Here is a 10,508-nt window from a genome sequence, read left to right as displayed (position 1 = left end):
ATCCCTGCACTCCCAGCGCCCTCTCCCCACCTGCGCTTCTCTTTGGGCGCTGGCGCCCAGGGTCGGCCTCTCACAGTTCCGGAAAGGAACCCAGGCAGCTCTCTGGCGCTGGGGACTGGAGACCCCATGAGGCCCCACAGAGGCCCAGGGGCGGTGGTGATTGTGCGAAGCCATGCTGAGCTGCGCTGGGCTTTGGTGAGGTGCGACAATTTATCTTTGTTGAGGCAGGAAAATGTGGATGATTACTACATCACGAGGGGGAGGAACTTGGCAGGGGCTAGTCAGAAGGCCTGTTAACATTTCTGAACCTCGGGGTATCATTATCTGTAATACAGGAATGATCATTTTCTCCTCATGGGAGGGATTCGTTGGGAGACTCCTGGTATTTTGTTTTCTCTCACCATTTTGTGGACATTTTTCCTATCCCTGCGTTTATTCTGCAAAATGTTATTGATAACATTATCCATAAAAGACATTTAGGTACTGAAAAGTTGAAAAACACAGAAATTATTTGCCCCTTTGTAAATGGAGTTATTTGCTTTTTTTAGAATGTTTATTTATTTTGAGAGCGAGCACAGTGGGGGAGGGGCAGAGAGAGAGGAGGGAGAAAATTCCAAGCAGGAGCCATGTCAGCGCAGAGCCGAAGGGGGCTGGATCTCACCAACTGTGAAATCATGACCTCATGAAATAATGACTTCAGCTATGGGATGCCTGTGTGGCTCAGTCAGTTAAGCGTTGGACTGTGGCTCTGGTTATGATCTCTTATGAGTTCGAGCCCTGTGTCGGGCTCTGTGCTGACAGCTCAGAGCCTGGAGCCTCCTTTGGATTCTGTGTCTCCCTCTCTCTGAATCCTTCCCCACTCACACTCTGTCTCTCTCAAAAATAAGTAAACATTAAAAAAAAAAAAAATCATAACCTCAGCTGAGTTGGAGGCTTAACCAACTGAGCCACCCAGGCGCCCTGAGTTATTTGGTTTTTAATTGTTGAGTTTTAGGAGTTCTTATATTCTGGACACTAGACTTAATAAGATCATGATTTAGAAATACTTTTTTTTCACCTAATATGTCAGTTTTTTCACTTTCTTTGTAGTGCACTTTGAGGCTCAAAAGGTTTAAATTTTGATATGGTTAAATTTGTGCACATTTTTCTTAGGCTGCTTATGCTTTAGATAGCATACCTAAGAAACCATTGCCTAATCCAAGGTCACAAAGATTTACACCTGTATTTTCTACCAAGAGCTTCATAGTTTTGTTCATAGTTTTAGCTCTTACATTAGGTGTTTGGTGCATCTTGAGTTAGCTTTGGTATATGATGACCCTGGGAGTCCAAATTCATTCTTCTGCTTGTGGAAGTCCACTTATCCCAGCATCCTCTGTTGAAAAGCCTATTCTTTCCTCATTGAATTATCTGGGCACTCTTCTTGAAAGTAAATTGACCGTAAATGTAAGGGTATATTTTTGGACTCTCAGTTCTCTCCCTAGATTTATGTCTATCCCGGTGCCAGTACCACTCAGTCCTGTTTACTGTAGCTTTGCGGTGAGTTTTGAGATTGGGAAATATGAATCCTCTAACTTTGTTCCCCAACAGCTCCTTTAGGCACTGATGTTTCTCAAGATTTCTTCCTCATATCCTTGAATAATCTCACTTGTCAAATCTGTGACTACCAATAATCTTGACTAACAGGAGTTGCACATCTACCTTGTGCAAGGTTTTCTCCTTGCCACTTTAGATGGCTTATTGTATCCACATCCTAACAACCTAAATAAGTATGTTTTATCTTTTAATACGTTACTGTATTTTGTTTCTAACATTTCACTCTGATGGTTACGTCCATTTTTATAAAAAAGGAATGGTTTGTAGTTGTGTGTGTTTTGTCAGGTTTGGGGAATTAATCATACATTTCCTCATAACAGATGTGAAAGTTTGCCTAATATTTTGGGGGGATAGTTAACAGTTTGGAAAAAAATTTCCAGTGAAGTTGTCCAGATTTAGTGCCTTTGTTTTGTTTGGTTTGTGGAATAGCTCTCTAATTGTATTCTTTGTGGCTTCTCTGGGAATTGATCTCTTTACCTTTTCAATTTATTAGACTTAACAATATTAGTTTTTAAAAAGAAAACTATCCATTTCATTCAGATTTTTAAAAGTATTTTAATAGGCACACAAAATAAACCTTTTTGATACTTAATTTTTTTCCCACTTTTGAAGATTATTTTGCCTCAAATAGTGTTTGTTTTCTTCATTTATCTCTTGATCCTGTTAATTGGCGACTTTTTTCCATTTTCAGAGAACTGGGTTTTGGATTGGTTAGTTTTACTATTTTTCTATTTTCCAACTTTTATTTTATTTTATTTATTTATTTATTTACTTTTTAAAAAATTTTTTTTCAACGTTTTTTATTTATTTTTGGGACAGAGAGAGACAGAGCATGAACGGGGGAGGGGCAGAGAGAGAGGGAGACACAGAATCAGAAACAGGCTCCAGGCTCCGAGCCATCAGCCCAGAGCCTGACGCGGGGCTCGAACTCACGGACCGCGAGATCGTGACCTGGCTGAAGTCGGACGCTTAACCGACTGCGCCACCCAGGCGCCCCTATTTTCCAACTTTTAAATTTCTGCTTTAATCATTAATTTCTTCCTTCTATTATTTAATTCAGTTTTTCTTTGTCCCACGATTTCGAGTTATATGTTTGTCATAAGAACTGAACGCTATATGGGGCACCTGCATGACTCAGTCAGTTAAGTGTGCAACTCATGTTGATTTTGGCTCAGCTCATGATCTCACTGTTTGGTTGATGGAGTCGAGCCCTGTGTCAGGCTTTGCACTGACAGTGTGGAGCCTGCTTGGGATTCTCTCTCTCCCTCTCCCTGCCTCTCCCCTCTCTCAAAATAAATAAACTTAAAAACAAAAACAAAAACAAAGAATTGAATGCTGTACAATTTCTTCTGATAAAAACATTTGGACCAAGTATTCTGATACATCATGTTTTGCTATCATTATTATTTTTGAATTCTCCAGTTTTACGTGGTATTCTTTTGTTCCAGGACTTGTTTAATCATGTGTTCTTAATTTTCCCTTTTTCCCCCCGTATCTCCACTTTTCTTTGTCCCAACTCTGCTGTCCTGTTCAGTATGCATTTTATTCCTAGCTCCTTCTCTGTACAGGTGTTTGTTCTGGCAAGGAGAGTTTGTTGATTATTTTCAGATATCATAGATCCCATCCCATCCCATCCTCATCAGACCTTCCCTTGGGCTCCTTATGCTTACTCAGTGATTGATTTCTGTCGATTGTTCTTCCCCATTTTGGTTGCTAAAGTCTCAGATTAGTTGACTGAGCTTTCTAGTATGTATTTGAGATATCTGGATTCTCTGATTTTTAGCATCCAGTTTCTTCCTCCTATTTCCTAGATAATAACACCATCTGATGATTTTAGTTATCAGTGTTTCCCAATCCATAGGTTTTGGGTACATTTGGGTTGCAAGTAAGTGCTTTTGTTTTGGCTTAGGCACCTGTGGGTTTTTGGCTTTGCAATTTTAGTTGCTATGCCTGTTTGTAAGGAAGATTCAGGAAGACTCAAAAACTACCGTGGCACTGCCATCTTCCCAGAATCCAACATATATTTATTGAACATCTAGTTGTGGCAGGCACTCTTCTAGGTATGATGTTTGGAATGCATCAGTGAACAAACATCTCTGTGTTTGAACCACTTAAATTCCAGTTTTTGCATCTTGAATATTTTTTAAAGTCTTCTTTATTCTGCCTACATTATCCTACTTCAGGCAGTCATCATCTCTAATCGGAACAGTTACAAGATCTTCTTTATAAGTCTTTCTACTTCCCATCGTTCTCCCTCTGCATTCCACACTCCCAAATTGCTGCCAGAGTGGTCTCTCTCAAATCCAAATTACTCTCCTGCCTACAATCACTTAATAGCTATTTATTGTCTCTACACCCCCAGCAAAACATACAAAATTTACCAGCCTTCTATGTTAGTCCCTACCTTTGTAATTTTCCACTATACTCTTTCTGGAATGCTCTGTCCCCATACTCTGCTGGCAAACTCCTATTTCCTAGGCAAATTTAGTCCTTCCTTATCTTCCTGTTCCACAATATTTACCATAGTTAGCATATTGTTTATTTATATGTCCATTTCTGTCTTAGGCTTTAAGTTTTTTTTCTTTTATTTTTTTCTATTATTTTAACTTTTTTATATATATAATTTACATCCAAATAAGTTAGCATATAGTGCAACGATTTCAGGAGTAGATTCCTTAGTGCCCCTTACCCATTTAGCCCATCCCCCCTCCCACAACCCCTCCAGTAACCCTCAGTTTGTTCTCCATATTTATGAGTCTCTTCTGTTTTGTCCCCCTCCCTGCTTTTATATTATTTTTGTTTCCCTTCCCTTATGTTCATCTGTTTTCTCTCTTAAAGTCCTCATATGAGTGAAGTCATATCATATTTGTCTTTCTCTGACTGACTAATTTCACTTAGCATAATACCCTCCAATTCCATCTGCATAGTTGCAAATGGCAAGATTTCATTCTTTTCGATTGTCGAGTAATACTCCATTGTATCTATATACCACATCTTCTTTATCCATTCATCCATCTATGGACATTTGGCTCTTTCCATACTTTGGCTATTGTTGATAATCCTGCTATAAACATTGGGGTGCATGTGTCCCTTCGAAACAGCACACCTGTATCCCGTGGATAAATACCTAGTAGTGCGATTGCTGGGTTGTAGGGTAGTTCTATTTTTAGTTTTCTGAGGAAACTCTGTACTGTTTTCCAGAGTGGCTGCACCAGCTTGCATCCCCACCAAAAATGCAAAAGAGATCCTCTTTCTCCGCATCCTTGCCAACATCTGTTGTTGCCTGAGTTGTTCATGTTAGCCATTCTGACAGGTGTAAGGTGGTATCTCATTGTAGTTTTTTTTTTTTAATTTTTTTTTAACGTTTATTTATTTTTGAGACAGAGAGAGACAGAGCATGAACGGGGGAGGGGCAGAGAGAGAGGGAGACACAGAATTGGAAACAGGCTCCAGGCTCTGAGCCATCTGCCCAGAGCCTGACGCGGGGCTCGAACTCACGGACCGCGAGATCGTGACCTGAGCCGAAGTCGGACGCTTAACCGACTGAGCCACCCAGGCGCCCCTCTCATTGTAGTTTTGATTTGTATTTCCCTGATGATGAGTGATGTTGAGCATTTTTTCATGTGTCAGTTGGCCATCTGGATGTCTTCTTTGGAGACGTGTCTATTCATGTCTTTTGCCCATTTTTTCACTGGATGATTTGTTTTTTGGGTGTTGAGTTTGATAAGTTCTTTGTAGATTTTGGACACTATCCCTTTATCTGATATATCATTTGCAAATATCTTCTCCCATTCTGTCAGTTGCCTTTTAGTTTTGCAGATGGTTTCCTTCACTGTGCAGAAGCTTTTTATTTTGATGGGGTCCCAGTAGTTTATTTTTGCTTTTGTTTCCCTTGCCTCTGGAGACGTGTTAAGAAGTTGCTGCAGCTAAGATCAAAGAGGTCTTTGCCTGCTTTCTCCTCAAGGATTTTGATGGCTTCCTATCTTACATTGAGGTCTTTCATCCATTTTGAGTTTATTTTTGTGTATGGTGTAAGAAAGTGGTCCAGGTTCATTCTTCTGCATGTCGCTGTCCAGTTTTTCCAGCACCACTTGCTGAAGAGACTGTCTTTATTCCATTGGATATTCTTTCCTGCTTTGTCAAAGATTAGTTGGCCATACGTTTGTGGGTCCATTTCTGGGTTCTCTATTCTGTTCCATTGATCTGAGTGTCTGTTCTTGTGCCATTACCATACTATCTGGATGATTACAGCTTTGCAGGATAGCTTGAAGTCTGGGATTGTGATGCCTAATGCTTTGGTTTTCTTTTTCAAGATTGCTTTGGCTATTTGGGGCCTTTTCTCCTTCCATATAAATTTTAGGATTATTTGTTCTAGCTCTTTGAAGAATGCTGGTGTTGCTTTGATAGGGATTGCATTGACTATGTAGATTGCCTTGGGTAGTATCGACATTTTAACAATATTTGTTCTTCCTATACAGGAGCGGGGAATCTTTTTCCATTTTTTTGTGTCTTCTTCAATTTCTTTCATAAGCTTTCTATAGTTTTCAGTGTATAGATTTTTCACCTCTTTGGTTAGATTTATTCCTAGGTATTTTATGGTTTTTTGTGCAACTGTAAATGGGGTCAATTCCTTGATTTCTCTTTCTGTTGCTTCATTGTTGGTGTATAGGAATGCAACCGATTTCTGTGTGTTGATTTTATATCCTGCAACTTTGCTGAATTCATGAATCAATTCTAGCAGTTTTTTGGTGGAATCTTTTGGGTTTTCCATATAGAATATCATGTCAACTGCGAAGAGTGAAAGTTTGACCTCCTCCTGGCCGATTTGGATGCCTTTTATTTCTTTGTGTTGTCTTATTGCAGAGGCTAAAACTTCCAATACTATGTTGAATAACAGTGGTGAGAATGGATATCCCTGTCTTGTTCCTGATCTTAGGGGGAAAGCTGTCAGTTTTTCCCCATTAAGGGTGATATTAGCATTGGGTCATTCATATATGACGTTTGTGATCTTGAGGTATGCTCCTTCTATCCCTACTTTCTTGAGGGTTTTTATCAAGAAAGGATGCTGTATTTTGTCAAATGCTTTCTCTGCATCTATTGAGAGGATCATATGGTTCTTGTCCTTTCTTTTATTGATGTGATGAATCACGTTAATTGTTTTTGCGGATATTGAACCAGCCCTGCATCCCAGGTATAAATCCCGCTTGGTTGTGGTGAATAAATTTTTTTAATGTATTTTTGGATCTGGTTGGCTAATATCTTGTTGAGGATTTTTGCATCCATGTTTATCAGGGAAATTGGTCTATAGTTCTGCTTTTTAGTGGGGTCTCTGTCTGGTTTTGTAATCAAGGTAATGCTGGCTTCATAGAAAGGCTTTGGAAGATTTCCTTCCATTTCTATTTTTTGGAACAGCTTCAAGAGAATAGGTGTTAACTCTTCCTTAAATGTTTGGTAGATTTCCCCTGGAAAGCCTTCTGGCTCTGGACTCTTGTTTTTTGGGAAACTTTTGATTACTAATTCTATTTCTTTACTGGTTATGGGCCTGTTCAAATTTTCTATTTCTTCTTGTTCAGTTTTGATAGTTTATGTTTCTAGGAATTTGTCCATTTCTTCCAGATTGCCCATTTTGTTGGCATATAATTGTTCATAATATTCTCTTATTATTGTTTTTATTTCTTCTGTGTTGGTTGTGATCTCTCCTCTTTCATTCTTGATTTTATGTATCTGGGTCCTTTCCTTTTTCTTTTTGATCAAATTGGCTAGTGATTTATCAATTTTGTTAATTCTTTCAAAGAACCATCTTTTGGTTTCATTGATCTCTTCTACAGTTTTTTGGTTTCGATAGCATTAATTTCTGCTCTAATCTTTATTATTTCCTGTCTTCTGCTCGTTTTGGGTTTTATTTGCTGTTCTTTTTCCAGCTCTTTAAGGTGTGAGGTTAGGTTGTGTATCTGAGATCTTTCTTCCTTCTGTAGGAAGGCTTGGATTGCTATATACTTTCCTCTTATGACCTCCTTTGTTGTATCCCAGAGGTTTTGGGTTGTGGTGTGATCATTTTCATTAGCTTCCATATACTTTTTAATTTCCTCTTTAACTTCTTGGTTAGCCCATTCATTCTTTAGTAGGATGTTCTTCAGTCTGTAAGTATTTGTTACCTTTCCAAATTTTTTCTTGTGGTTGATTTTGAGTTTCATAGTGTTGTGGTCTGAAAATATGCACGGTATGATCTCGATCTTTTTGTACTTACTTAGGGCTGATTTGTGTCCCAGTATAGGGTCTATTTTGGAGAACGTTCCATGTGCACTGGAGAAGAATGTATATTCTGCTGCTTTAGGAGGAAATGTTCTGAATATATCTCTGTTAAGTCCATCTGGCCCAGTGTGTCATTCAAAGCCGTTGTTTCCTTGTTGATTTTTTGATGAGATGATTTTTCCATTGCTGTGAGTGGGGTGTTGAAGTCCCCTACGATTATGGTATTACTACTGATGCGTTTCTTTATGTTTGTGATTCATTGATTTATGTATTTGTGTGCTTTCACATTTGGCATATAAATGGTTACAACTGTTAGGTCTTCTTGGTGGATAGACCCCTTGATTATGATATAATGCCCTTCTGCATCTCTTGATACAGTCTTTATTTTAACGTCTAGATTGTCTGATATAAGTATGGCTACTCCAGCTTTCTTTTATTGACCATTAGCATGATAGATAGTTCTCCATCCCCTTACTTTCAATCTGAAGGTGTCTTTAGGTGTAAAGTGGGTCTCTTGTAAACAGCATATAGATGGATCTTGTTTTCTTATCCATTCTGTTACCCCATGTCTTTTTAAAAAAAAATTTTTCTTGACGTTTTATTTATTTTTGAGACAGGGAGAGACAGAGCATGAACAGGGGAGGGTCAGAGAGAGGGAGACACAGAATCTGAAACAGGCTCCAGGCTCTGAGCTGTCAGCACAGAGTCCAATGCGGGGCTCGAACTCACGGACTTGGAGATCATGACCTGAGCTGAAGTCAGCCGCTCAACTGACTGAGCCACCCAGGGGCCCCGCCCCATGTCTTTTAATTGGAGCATGGAGTCCATTGACATTTAGAGTGAGTACTGAAAGATATAAATTTATTGCCATTATGATGCCTGTAGAGTTGGAGTTTCTGATTGTGTTCTCTGGTCCTTTCTAATCTTTGTTGCTTTTGTTATGTATGTATGTATGTATGTATTTATTTATTTATATTTTCATCTTTTCTCCCCTCAGAGAGACCCCCCCTTAAAATTTCTTGCAGGGCTGGTTTAGTGGTCACAAACTCCTTTAATTTTTGTTTGTCTGGGAAACTTTTTATCTCTCCTTCTATTTTGAATGACAGCCTTGCTGGATAAAGAATTCTTGGCTGCATATTTTTCTGATTTGGCACATTAAATATATCCTGCCACTCCTTTCTGGCCCGCTAAGTTTCTGTGAATAGGTTTGCTGCATACCTGATCTGTCTTCTTTTGTAGGTTAAGGACTTTTTTTCCCTTGCTGCTTTCATGATTCTCTCCTTGCCTGAGTATTTTGTGAGTTTGACTATGATATGCCTTGTTCATGGTCGGTTTTTGTTGAATCTAATGGGAGTCCTCTATGCTTCCTGAATTTTGATGTCCGTGTCTTTCCCCAGGTTAGGAAATTTTTCTGCTATGATTTGCTCACATAACCCTTCCCTATTTCTCTCTCTTCCTCTTCTGGGACCCCCTGTGATTCTGATGTTGTTCCTTTTTAATGAGTCACTTATTTCTCTAATTCTTAAATCATGCTCTTTTGCCTCAATCCCCCTCTTTTTTTCTGCTTCATTATTCTCCATAAGTTTGTCCTCTGTATCACTGATTTTCTGCTCTGCCTCATCTATGCTTGTTGCTGTGGCATCCATCCATGATTGCAGCTCAGTTATAGCACTTTTAATTTCATCCTGACTAGTTTTTACTTCTTTTATCTCCGCAGAAAGGGATTCTAGTCTATTTTTGACTCCAGCTAGTATTCTTATTGTCATGATTCTAAATTCTGGTTCAGACATCTTGCTTGTATCTGTGTTGGTTAAATCCCTGGCTGTCGTTTCTTCGTGCTCTTTCTTTTGGGGTCAATTCCTTCGTTTCATCATTTTGAAGGGAGAAAAGGAATTAATGGGGTAGAAAAATTAAAATTATAGAACTTAAAATTAAAAACATTTGAAAATTAAAAAATTAAAAACACACGCACAAAAAATTGAATAAATGATGCTGGATCCTAGGTGTGTTTTGGTCTGGGTGTTGAAAGTGGTTTGATTGATTAGAGGAAAAAGGGGAAAAAAAAAGAAAAGGAAATCGTTTGAGAATTTGAAAAAAATGAATACACTGATGTAGACTAAAATGAAATGATGGAAGTAAAATAGAATTTGAAGAAAATTACACAAAAGTAAAGAATATAGTAAAAAAATTAAAGAAAAATATTTTTAATAAAAATTAAAAATAAAAATGAATTTTTTCACTTTCTGTATTTAAGAAAAAGAAAAGAAACAAAAAAGAAAAACAAAAAAGAAACAAAAAAGAGACAAAATAGGGAAAATCATTTGAAATTTTGAAAAAGTGAATACACTGTAGTAGACTAAAATAAAATGATGGAAGTAAAATAGAATTTGAAAAAAATATACATAAAAGTAAAAAATATAGTAAACAAATTGAAGGAAATTTTTTTAATAAAAATTGAAATAAAACTGAAATTTTTTCCTTTTCTGTATTCAAGAAAAAGAAGTGAAAAAGAGATAAAAAAAAAAATTTGAATAGATGGACCCGCTAACTGATTGAAATATGGCTGAAATTACTTCATTTTTCCCTAGAAGTCTGAGTAGGATACGCTTTATAGTCCATAAACTAAGCAGGCAGTGAGACTTGTGTTCTTCAAGAGCAAGGTT

This window comes from Panthera tigris, chromosome B1 (genome assembly GCF_018350195.1).
Source record: "Panthera tigris isolate Pti1 chromosome B1, P.tigris_Pti1_mat1.1, whole genome shotgun sequence".
In the NCBI taxonomy this organism is placed as follows: domain Eukaryota; kingdom Metazoa; phylum Chordata; class Mammalia; order Carnivora; family Felidae; genus Panthera; species Panthera tigris.
Note: the sequence above shows the minus strand (reverse complement) of the source record.